Source organism: Crocodylus porosus, unplaced genomic scaffold, assembly GCF_001723895.1.
Source record: "Crocodylus porosus isolate Cpor-Errol unplaced genomic scaffold, CroPor_comp1, whole genome shotgun sequence".
NCBI classification, from domain to species: Eukaryota; Metazoa; Chordata; order Crocodylia; family Crocodylidae; genus Crocodylus; species Crocodylus porosus.
Genome location: NW_017728948.1, coordinates 55,036,511 through 55,049,009, shown reverse-complemented (window position 1 = coordinate 55,049,009; position 12,499 = coordinate 55,036,511). Strand labels below are relative to the sequence as shown.

At 41.9% G+C, this 12,499-nt stretch overlaps 1 protein-coding gene across 3 annotated transcripts in view; it reads right to left on the bottom strand.

The window, feature by feature from the left end:
• KIAA1211 (KIAA1211 ortholog) overlaps positions 1-5,898 on the bottom strand; it is a 74,044-nt gene extending 68,146 nt beyond the window's left edge. For 2 of the 3 annotated variants that reach the window (XM_019552828.1, XM_019552829.1), the window contains exon 1: positions 5,677-5,744. The gene's annotated coding sequence lies outside the window, so the exon portion shown is untranslated. Of the gene's footprint in view, positions 1-5,676 lie in introns of all 3 variants that reach the window. The other variant, XM_019552831.1, reaches the window with a different exon arrangement.
• Between the last annotated feature and the right edge of the window lie 6,601 nt (positions 5,899-12,499).

Sequence of the window (12,499 nt, the reverse complement as noted above, 5' to 3'; positions counted from 1 at the left end):
GCCACAAGTTGTTGGAGAGTAGGTTTAGATTAGACATCCGTAAGAACTACTTCACAGTTAGGGTGGCTAGGATCTGGAACCAACTTCCTAGGGAAGTGGTGCTGGCTCCTACCCTGGGGGTCTTTAGGAGGAGGCTTGATGCCTAGCTGGCTGGAATCATTTGAGCCCAGTTTTTTCTCCTGCCCAGGCAGGGGATTGGACTTGAAGATCTACAAGGTCCCTTCCAACCCGACTTCTATGATTCTAAGATTCTGTGATAATAAATAATGACCCCTGCAGCAGAATCCAAGGACTACCTCTGTGACTGCCTTTTACAGAAACACCACAAGCAGGGAGGGTCACTGTGTCCTCCCTTCCTTGTATTTACCCACACAAGGTTGGACACAGCCCCAAACATTCTGCTCATAGGTATCCATTTTTCCAGAAATCAGCCCACAGTCCATCTAATGGATACTTGTGCATAAAATATTTACATGAAATCCAAAATATATTCAGCGTCACAAGAAAAAGGAAACAATTATTTTAAAGAACTCCCCCGGTGAAGGTCTGAATTCACATGAAGCACATCTAGGTGGCAGTTTGGTGAATGTGCACATCAAATGCTATGAAAGCTAAAAAAAATGCTGTACATGGTTTTGCTTCTTGAACAGAGATGTCATATAAACATCTTCAGAAAAAAAAGATTTAAAGATAATTAGGTCTTGAAAAAATATATAATTATTTATTCCTTTGAGCAATGGTAAAAGACACAAAGAAATTATCATACAAATAGAAGCTTCTGCTCCTGAACTTGAGCTTCTTACTTAATTACACTTAATAAGTGTAATTAAAGCATGAAACTCATTGCCACAAGGTGTTGTGGAAGCTGACAGTTCAGCCAGATTCAAAAAAGGATTAGACATATTCTTGAAGGAAAGGGGCATCAGTAGCTATTGAGTGTGGCAAGTGGGAGAAAGACGGGGGAAAACCCTGTTCACTTTCTCTTTCAGCATCCAACTACCTCCCACTGTGTGACACAGTGTACTGGGCAAGAGAGACCTATGGTCTGACCCAGTAAATAGCAGTTCTTATGTTCTAAACTCCCAGCTTCCTTTCAGCTGGCAGCCCTTTGTGGGTAACCCCATGCATCCCTGAATAAAATGCTACTGACAAAGCCCAGTGTCCCTCCTAATATAAAAGGTATTCTTAATTAATATTAAAGAGAACCAAGAATCCAAGAAGAGGTTCTGCTAAGATATTAATGGGGTGGCCTCTCTTTCCCTGTCTTTTATCCTCACCTCTCCCCTCTTTCTTGAGCTCTCCTCCACTGGGTTTTTCACTGGGTGGAGGGAAGCAGGCTACTCAAAAGAGATTCAGGAGTGCCCTATTCTGACAGATATAACTACTCCATGTAAAGAAAAGTGCCTTAGCTTGTACTATCATTTTAAATCTGTGTATAAAACAAGCACCTTGGTCAACAATAACGTTCTGGTCCAGTTGAGCTATACAATCTACCTCTTCTGTACCTGGGGTTAGGATTTTCCTACCCCCTCCATACTGCCTCCCCATCCCCCAGCTATTTTTAGCCCCCCTGACCCCTCACTCTACCCCACAAAGCCAGCAAACCCAACATCCTACAAGCCACTCCGAGGGCTGGTGTTCACTGATGCCAGGAGCAAAGAAAGTAAGTTGGTGTGGAGGGAGGGGCGGGTGGAACACGGGAGGTAGTTGCCCAGGGAGGGCACTGTTTGGGTGTGGGAGAGTGTCAGGGGACTAAAAGTATCCTTTGGTCCCAAGAGGGAAGAGAGCTCCCCAGTCCACCTGCCCCTCCCTCCCAGTTGACTATCAGGCTCCTGGGACTGGAGAACACCAGTAAAACCAGCCCTGAAGAAGTTTGTGGGACTGGGGGAAGTTTGGCAGCATCAGGGGGAAAGTAGGGAGGATTGGAGAGCCTCTCCAATCCTACCAACCCAGCTAATCCCTCCAAGCCCCTGCCCGCCCCCCACCATGGATACCCCATAAATTCCCCATGGACCCTGCTTGTCCCCTGAACCCCTAAGCCTCCCCCCACCACAGGCCTTACCTGCCTTACAATCCCCCCAATCCTCCACATCCTAATTTACCTTAGAGTGGGTAGCCATTTTTAACTTGATCTAACTTCTCCTAACCTCTCCAAATGTCTGTATGTACCCTTTGTGTGGAGTGGAAGAAACTTGGATATTCATATAATTGAGATTTACTGCCACAAATGGCCAATGATAGAGAATTTTAAACTCTTATTTGTGAACATTTACAAAAATCAAGTGTTGGAAACCCAGTAGGCCTCAAGCTAGGGAAATGAAACAACCCTAGAGAGTTAGAGTTATCTGATCAGTTGCAACAAAAAACTGTGCTCAAACAGTGAATATCAAATATTCACACAACTATTCAACCAAAAATAAAAAATAATCAGGTGACTAATGCATTCACAAAACTCAATCTGCCCATGAATGTTCCACAACCAAAAACTAGAGGCTAAAAATCAGAGAAATGACTCTCTGTGAACTGGTTTTACAACTCCTTTGGAGTGTGAGGTTGATATCTTTGCAAGCTCCTGCAAACCTCAGGGCAACCTTATGAATGTTCAACAAACATAAGCCAAAGCTGTTCACAGAGCTGGAAATAGTAAGCTTGCTTAACTCCCAGGAGAGATAACTGGGGCCCCACTTAGATCCTTCCTTCTAGCGAGAACAGTTTTACAAATGGTCTTGAGAATATATGCAGAGATTGTCCAGAGCTTGCTGTTGAGATAAAGGAGGGAGTTGGGAGGTAGAAGGTTATCTCTGGAAGATAGAAAATCATTGGCTATGAGCCTTTACCTCGAAGAATCAAGCTCATCACATTTGATTCTGCCTGCTTTTCCACTGGTGTAAATCTGAAGCAACTCCTACGGGTAGCAAAACGGCTGCCAATGAGCTCAGAACCAGGCCCTTTACCATTTACTGGATATGTGTGATTTTAACTGTGCAACCTGGCTTGATACCAGCAACAGTTTGTCATTAATTTTGTTGTTTTTATTAAGAAAATAAATTGCCCATGGTTAGACAGGCAATCAGGGTCTAACATTCACCGTTTCATTACAGTGACTAGGTTATAAAAGGGGAGGGCTTCGCAGTTACGCTTCTTTCTCCTTGGTCTAATCCTACGTTTGTAGGTTAAGGACAGACATTCAAAAAGCCTGAGCCTGAATTGATTCAATCTTTGCAAGTTAGTCTAAGCTGGCTAGGCTAAATCAGCTTTGTAACCAGACAGACATCCCAGAAATCCAGACACATGCCTGCAGTGGCTCAGGCTAGAAATCAGGGGGCGCAAGAGCAGCCCTCCCTTCCCCAGGGCTGAGCTGAGGGAGGCGTGGCTAAGCCCTGGCAGGTCGCTATGATTTGGGAGGGGTCTCCCCCTTGATAACAGAGCATTTATCACCTCTGTTATCAGCATTTAACATCCCATCAGAAAACAAAGCCTCTCTTATTACAAGCACTTCTTAAACAGCTTTTTTCCAAAGGAAGGAATGTAGGGACATTACCATCTGAGCTGTTGATTACCTCCAAAAAGCCCTAAGTGGACACTGTCCTATCTGCCTCACACAGTATTAGCTAGCACACCACGTGCTGGCTACAGTCCATGCTGTGGGAGGAAGGAGAAAGGGATTTCTGCTTAAGCAGCCAGTGTGAGGAGAGCGGAGGCACACGGAAGCCAACAGATCCCACTGTGCCTGCAAGTCTCTACTGGAGCTGCAGGCAGGGAGCAGAGGGGAGGGGCCAGCCCTGTTGTGGAGCAGAGATCCCCGCCCAGCCCAGGGAGCATGCTGGGATGCTGGGGGTGTCTGGTTTGGCTTAAACTGGCAAAGGGTCTGGGACAGACATTGCATAAACTAGCTTGACCCAAATCAGTTAAGTCTGATGCTACACACAACCAGGTTTATCTCAAACTGGTTTCAGCCATTTTCAAACTGGTTTATGTGCACTGACTATCTGCTCTGTTATAGATTTAAACCAGTTTCTGATCACTTAAACCAGTTTATGTATAATGTCTGTCTGTAGCCTGTGTGTTCCTCACTGGTAAGTATGGGAAATTCAAAAATGTAATATCAGGCCCATTGCTTAGTGCAGGAGGGGAAGGGGACGTGCACGAGTGAGTGCAGATGAGTGCTTTTCCAAAGCTGTAAAAACAAGCAGCAGCACATGGGTTCACACTAGGAGAACCGTATCTTAGAAGGCAGAGTAGATTTGCATGTTATAAACTAACCGTGTGTGTGTGTGTGTACTCATGCACATGTGTATACACGTGCTCACACACCCAAACATATTTACACATTATGTGGGCTGAAGCTAACTCCATCCAATACTGTATCTTAACAAACATGAAAGAAAACCAAGCTAAGAATTTATGGACTATTTCAGGATCCAGGAACTTCCAAGGACCCTAATTTTTAGGGACTTCTGCTTTTCACAGCTGTAAATTTGTGGTGTTGAAGATGTCAAGTCAGGGCTGTCGTTCCCTGCATGGGGGAGGGATGTTTTGGAAGAAGGATTTGTTGCGTCCTTTTCCAGTATGACATTTATAGTCCCTGTCATGAAAACAGGTAGTATGAGAAAATGGCATCCCAGAGTGGTTGGCTTTGACCAGGTGTCAGCACAGATTCATAAGGCTCTGCTTTAGAAATAGACCCTGTTATTATTTCTGCTCAGACCTCTGCCTCTGCTGCATCCTGCATTAATGTGGCATGTCTTTGGTAATGCTCTTAGTTTCTCTCCTTCCCATCAATCCAGCTGCCACTTCCCTTGCGCCCATTTTTCCCTTGCACCTACCAAAGCCGAAACTCCTTCTGTAACAGCACCAGTCCCTCCCATATACAGCCTAAGGTTGGTTGGTTTATTTTTCAGTTTTCATCAAGACCTTATCAAGGTCCTCGTTTTGATGCTGGCATCAGAGAAACATTTTTAGACAAGGGGACATATACTGAAAAACTAAAGGTAACACTTTTTGGTTTGGGGCTAGGATTTCATTTACAAAACCTCTTGTTCAGCCAACATCATAACAGAAACTACCCATCTTTTGGCCCCATTCTCAATTCAAAGAATATAAAATATTGTCTTCTGACACCCTGTCCTTGGATTTTAGATTTAATAAATCTCTCGTTTCTCCTCATTGAATGTATAGCTCATGAGATACCAGAATAGCAGCTCTATCAACTGAGCACACATATCCCTTCCCACCAGTATGCTTCAATCCTGATCTGGAAGTACTAGCTTGAGGAGAGAGGCTACAGCATAGTCTCCACTGCCAGCCAGTTTAGAGTTGCTCTGCTGAGATTAGTAACAAAAAAAGGGTGCCAGCTGTGCTGGGAATGTGATATCTGTTTTAGTAATCCATGAAAATGGAATTGAATCTCTTTTGTTTAACCCTGGACTTTCTTTTCTTATACAGCTCCATGTGGAGCCAGTCATCACTATATGTAGAACGAGTTAAATGCTCAGATCCTACAGTGGTAAGCACGATACAAGAAAGAAACTCCAGCAAGCAGCGTACGACTTGCTATCTTTCTTTGCATTGAAATTCTGTGTTTCATTGAAAAGGAACAGCATTTGTCACAGTCCGGCAGCCCTTATGTCTCCAACTTGAAATACACTCAGGTGACAAGTACACATAAGTTATTACCTCACGCCATTGTTTGCTTCCTCATCTGAAGAGAGGGTACCGTTGCAGACATTCCCGAAGGAGTGGCTTGGCTTCAACTTGGTTTCCTCACAGTCTGATGTTGCGTCTCTTTTTTTCCTTTTGCCAAAAAACTTCTTGAAAGGCTGGAATTTGCCTGGCTTTTTCTTGTCTGCAGATCGTAAGACAAACACACACAGGGGCTCATCAATGCTGCACCTCAGTGTGACTTGCTAGCACACAACACGGTTAAGCACATTCAAAGGAGGAAGGAGGTCAAAGAGCAACCACCAGCCTAAGCAAACCCTGTGCTTGGAATATAAATGCAGGGCTGCAACTTATAGTTGAAGCACAACATTAACAAAGGAAAACTAAGAGAATGAAACCATCTGCTCTCTGGTTTAAGGATTCACCGTGAGGTGCCACTACAGTCAAAGGTTTGGATGGTTTATAGGGGCCCGAAAGCAAAACTAAGACAAGGAGATTTGTCTTTAGGTTTTGTGCTGTGCTTTGTTTTGTCCTTGTCACCAAAGAAAGAGCACTGCTTTGATTACCATAATCAAATGCAGGTGCTAGATACAGTGGTTTGAATAGACGAAACTGAGAATAACTTAGTACGCATTATTTATATTACATCATAGGTGAGCAAAGCACTTTGCAGACAAAGACAATGATTTAGATTTCTGCCCCAGTTACATCAGTTTCTATCCAAAGTAACATCAGTGAGGTCAACTGAATTACTCTTTACTGAGTAACTGAGGGCAGGCTATGGCTCAGCATCTCCTCCTTCATGGATTTACAGTGTGAAGATAGACCAAAAATACAATGACATGACTTTACACATGGGACAAATACAAGAAAGGAAACAGCCAAGTAAAAGAGGAGATGCACCACTTTGCACATAGATAATACAGAAGAAAAAAGTGTAAGGTTGCACTTAAATAATTTTTTCACAGCCTATGTAAAAATAATTAAGGCTCACTGCTAAATGTGAACACAAAGAAGTGAATTTCTTTGTGCTGAGGGAAAACAAAGGAACAATTTATAGAATTTTAAACCAATTCTGGTTTCATTTCTTTTCCTCTTATTTCAGTTTGCATTGAGATGCTTTGAAATGAGCTCATTTGTTACACTGCAGCTTTTCCAATATTTCAGTCACAAAAGAATACCATGTTTCACTGGTGACAAATATTTTTATGAGCCATCCCAAATCCTGATGCATGCTGCATACACTCACCTCTAGGGAACTGCTGCTCAGCGAAAGTGGCAATTTTGTTGCAAGGTGCATGTAAGGTATACACAGGATCACTTGACTAGTGAACACATGGACATTACTGTGCAGTGCAATAATAATTTTATCATTATAGGGAAAGATTTTCCATTTCACTTTGATGCATCTACCTTCATCTCTCCAGCTGGAGAACCCCTGCGAAAGGAAATCCCCAGCCATTGTAGATTCAGCATGGACATACCTACATCACACTTCTTGGTGTCCTGCAGGTTATGAACAGGACAAATTGGATGGAGCACACTGAACCCAGCTAGCACATGGCTCCTCAGGCAACCATTGAGCTAAACAAAGAATTAGAGGCTGTGACAGGCTCCTTGTTAGACCATACAATTATGCCAAGCAGATCATGGATGGGGTAAAGAATCTGAGCTAAAATACTAGAGTCAGACAAATACATAATAAATAACAACATTCAGCTTTATTAGGGAATTTCCTTCAAGGATTTCAAAGAAGTTTTAATGGGGGGTATCATTCTTCTAGTTTTACAAGTATGCAACTGAGAAATAGTAAGTTATAGAAAAACAGCTAGAAGGGACCCTCTAGAAACATCTAGTCCAAACAGAATGCACTCTCTTTCAACCACCCCAGATGCATGCAGCCAGCATCTTCTTGAAACCTCTAAAGAAAGTAACTCCACAAATCAGGCAAGCACTTTGTACCGTTGGCCTATTACTCGTATAGTTAAGAAGTTTTTCTCTGAGGTTTGGTCTAAATGTAAAAACTTATATGTATAAAAAAAACCTCATTGTCTTATGTCCTGCCCTTTGTGGCAAGACAGAACAAATTTTCTCCTTCATCTTCATTGCAACCTTTCAATTTCAGATATGAACTAGCATGTCCCCTCAATCACCTTTTCTCCAATTTTTCCTCTTGTGGCTCTCATTCCAGCCCCTTCATCACAGCTTGCCTCTGGATGCCCTTCATTTCCTGTTACATCCATGTTAAAATGCAGTGCCCAATATTGGATGCAGTAATCCAGCCTATACCTTATCAACGTCAAACAGAGCAGGCCAGGCCTTGCGCACAATACTTCTATTAATGCCACTGTCAATTAAATTTGCTTTTCTTGTGAAAATTTTACACTGCTGACTTATGTTGAGCACCATAACCCCAAGATCTTTCTCAGCAGCGCTACTGCTAAATTTGTTATCCTCTATTCTGTATATGTGCATTTGTCTTACATTTGTCTTTCTTGAATTTAATTTTGTTACTTATAGCCCAGTCCTCCAATTCATTCAGATCCCCTTGATCTTTAATTTTGCCTTCAAAGCATTTACAACCCCTCCCAGCTTTGTACCGTCTGGAAATCTTATCAATATACTTTTGATTCATGCATCCCAGTCACTAATAAAAATGTCAAACACCAGATCTAGAGCAGATCCCTGTGGACCTCCACTTGAGACCTTTTGAGACTGTCAATAGCAGCTTCAGGAAGAGAAGCCAAGTCACCCTACTCCCAATGCCAGATCCAATCCACAAAGTTGGAACTCTTCCACTACAACTTGCAGCAGGACTGGGAAAATATAGTACAGCAACATAATCCTATGAGACCTAGGATGAAAGAGGTAGAAAAGAAATGGAAGGAAGGCAGAAGGTCATCTTCCTTTCTCCCCAAAGTAACCCATCCCTCACAACCTAACCCCATCAAGGTGAGCTGCCAGGGATTATGAGGGAGGAGGGAGATTCTCTCCCACCAGTTACCTTACATCTCCAGTTGCTTCCAACCAGCCCCAGCCCCCAGTGAGCATGCAGTCATTTGGAAGCAGATCCTTGTGTGAAGCTACAGGTAGATTTCAGTTCTGAAGTAAAAACAAACTTAAGATCCACTGCCTTAGAGAACCCCAAATCTACATGAACATGAGGCCCCACTAATGAAAGGATGGAAGAATGGTAGAGCACAGAAGAAAATAAGCATCAGCTCTTCAGACAAGACATGAAGACAGTTTCCACGGTGCCAACAATAGATACCTGCTTTCTCAAGATACCGGCCCATACCGTTCCAAATGGATCATACAGTTTACAGCACAAACCACAGGGGGTTTTTGAAAGTCCTTTGCTACTGTCCATATGCTCTTAAGCCTGCTACTAGAACATCAAAGCCTAAACTCATTCTGGATATGGGCCCAGCGAGAAATGTAAGCTACAGATTCTCTCATTAAATTAACAGCTATGAACATGCAGTACCTATAGCTAAAAAATATGGTTTTGGACTCCCTCATATTCGTTAAACTAAACAGTGTTAGACATTACTACCAAAGCTCAGGAGGTAGTTTGAAGATTATCATACAAACTGTTATCATGTATTACATTAATGCATCCCACAACATGTAAGTCATGAAATTGCACATGATTTCATCTCCAGGCTTTTAATAAATAAAATAGAGATACCGAAACATTACTCATGTTAAAAACTAGGTATGAAAGCCCTGGTATGATAACCCAATCACAAAGGGAGGGGTGGGGGGAACTGCTTCATTTTGAGTTTACAACATTCAGTTGGCCCACTCCTGCAGTTCTTATATACACTTAACTCCCAATGAAGCTAGTAAGGGTGGGGAAGAGGTTGAGATTACAGCATGTAATTTTTCTCCTGGGCTTGGTTATGATATATGAACACAACCATAGATCCCAGAGCAGAACAGACTGATACCTACAGAAGTAACATGTGCACACCTGCCCACATGCACTCCTGTAAAGTAGAACTATCACCCTGTAATTTTCATGGGTCCCTGTAGTCTCTCTAGGTAATGCAATGTATCCCCCACTGAGTCCCTGACTTACTATCTTCACACCACACACTTCCAGATGAGGAGGATATGTCTCCTGCAGAGCCCATAAATACCAGGATTTGAAATCAAACTGGGTAGTTCACTGTTAACTGACTAGCAATCCCCCATCATCAGGGTTTGGTATGCTGTCCCTGCAATATCCCTAATCCTTTTAGTGTTGGCATAAGAAGCTATCAAACCCCAGGACATTCAGCAGGGCAGGACCGTGCATTAGGCACTGGGGCCAGGGCTCCGATTCAGGCTTTTAGTGGTTCAGTAAGTATTTACGGTGGAGACATCTGATAATTCCATGTGTGGAGCTAGCAGGTGGCAAGAAGTATCCAAAAAGGAATAAACAGATGGAGCTGTGGTGGATGCATATTTTGATGTTTTGATGCTCTGAGCTGAAAGCTGTTTTATTCCTTGTTGTGTTATTTTTACGGACAGTGAGCAGAATATCACAGAAGACAATGAAAGTGAGGCACCTCAACACTATTGCCGAGGTCAAAGACAACTGTTGAAAGAAAAATAATTCTTCTCATGTGTCATTTTTTTACCTTTTGCCAATAACTAGCTCTGAAATTTACAAATCCACCCCCCAAGACAGTGCACATAACTCTCTCCTTGCTTGGTATGCCAGTCTCTCATTCAGAAATCACTATGAATATCAATAGTTTAAAACTTGAGGCATGGTGCATTTCAGAGTCCAAGTCAAGGAATGCTAAGAGGTAGAAGCAAAAGATGAACAAAGCTGGATGCAGTAATTAGAGCAGTACAACACATAAGGGAAATGCTCCTTTCCTATCTGATGCAAATGGAATAGTAAAGCAGACTAAAAACAATCTTTAACCTGTCATACAGCTTCTCAGTTGAACTCTATCAGATATGAAGAATGCAATATAGCCCTAGCTAAACTGAGGCCTAAGGCCTTGGACAGTCTTCCATGCAACGCATGACCTCACTCTTCTTTACTGTGAAGAAAGGATCCACAGAAACACTTTCCACTGTACCATCTTTCATCTTGCTTCACTGAATATGAAACTTTGTCATCTCTCTTGGCTGCACTTTTGAAAAACAGGGAAGGCAGCTCCAATCCATCTAATTCACATTACATGCTACCCTTGGACTTGTGGCCAAAGACAAAAGCCCCTTTTCAGTTTGGCCAAGTGGGGATGCCTGCCTTAGTAACTGCATAAAGTCACTGTCCAAGAGTTTTAAAACTACTCAGATGTCAACAAAAATCCATTTCAATTTATTTTGTATAATGCCCTTCACACAACTAACACAAACCAGTCAATAGAGGCCACAGAAAGAGATTTAGGAAAATACTTAAACAGAGGAAAGAATCTGATTTGTTGAAAGGAGAATGGGAACAAGTTTCTAATCACTGATGCAAGACAAGTGAAAGCCTATACATGTACCTGGGATGGAAAAGATACTAGTGCTGCTCTTGGGAAAAGTCAGAAAGGCATGTCTGAACTGAAAGAACAAAGTTCACATGACCAGATATTAGTCATATTGTCCTTCTGGAAGGCACTTAAAGTATGGTAGTTCGAATGGCAAAAAACCCTAATACACTGCAGAGCAGAATAGGATTCAGATAAGCAGGAAGAAAAGAAGAGGGTAGATGATGAGAGCTATGTGTATAGGGAAGAGATAGAGGGAACCTAAACCCAAGAAAAAAATTACAAATAAAAAGAACATTCAAAGCATACCTGAGGTGAAATCCTAGCCCCATTTTAGTGAAATTAGTTAAATTTGTACACATTTTAAATCTGGTATGATTTTTATGAAAAAATTGAAGAATTAAAATCTGCATGGGTTTTACATGGGTGTACTAAATATGAAGGCCAAAATTAAGGTAGCAAATTGATTTTTTCAGAATGAAGACTTAGAAAATTGGTGTGTAGTGTAAGTACCTGCTATTTAAAAAGGGAACTGAGTGGGTTGGAGATAAGATATTGAATGACTTCAGTTCCCGTTTCTTTGTTTCTGTGATCTTACCCCACAAGAGGCTGCGAAGCAATAGCAATAAGAACAGGTTTCACTTTTATTGCAACTTCCTGATTCTGTGAGCAGTTAAATGGAAATAACAGATCATCTAGACCAAGTGGTAAATTATTTGGACTCTGATACCTTTTGTTACCTACACTGATTCACATATTTATCCTAAGAGTTGACTAAATTGGCCATGTATAGTATAACAAAGAAAAACATAATTATACAGGCCAAAAAATCACTCATCTCTGGCTCCTTGGTTACTTTGCAAATATCCTGAGACCTACGCACAATAGATTTGTCCTGACGGTGTGACTAAGTTTTAAACCAATATCACTAGTCTGTATGTATCCCATGTGCAAACCAAGAATGATTTATTTTCTCTAGGTGCCTCTGGACCTAACTTGAGCTCTCTTCATTTTACTGCTTCTCAGTTTATTCACAAAGGTTACAGCTATAAAAGATAAGTAATCTCATCTTAATTCATTTTCCTGTTGATACGGAACTGTTATTTCAGTAAATTTACTAGCAAGAGGTCCCAGACAACTGGGATCCACGTTTGGGAAGTTTTTCATGTCATTTAGACTAAATATTCCCTCTTAATTTTATCTTTTTATCCTCCTTGAACAAACTTAAACAATTCCTCATTAGGTGTGCCTACATGAGACGTTTACTGCTCAGTAGACTAATAAGGTAGACAGTAAACATCACATGTCTACATGTGCACCCCTATTAGACTGGAGTCAACTAATTAACCCCGCAGCAGAAT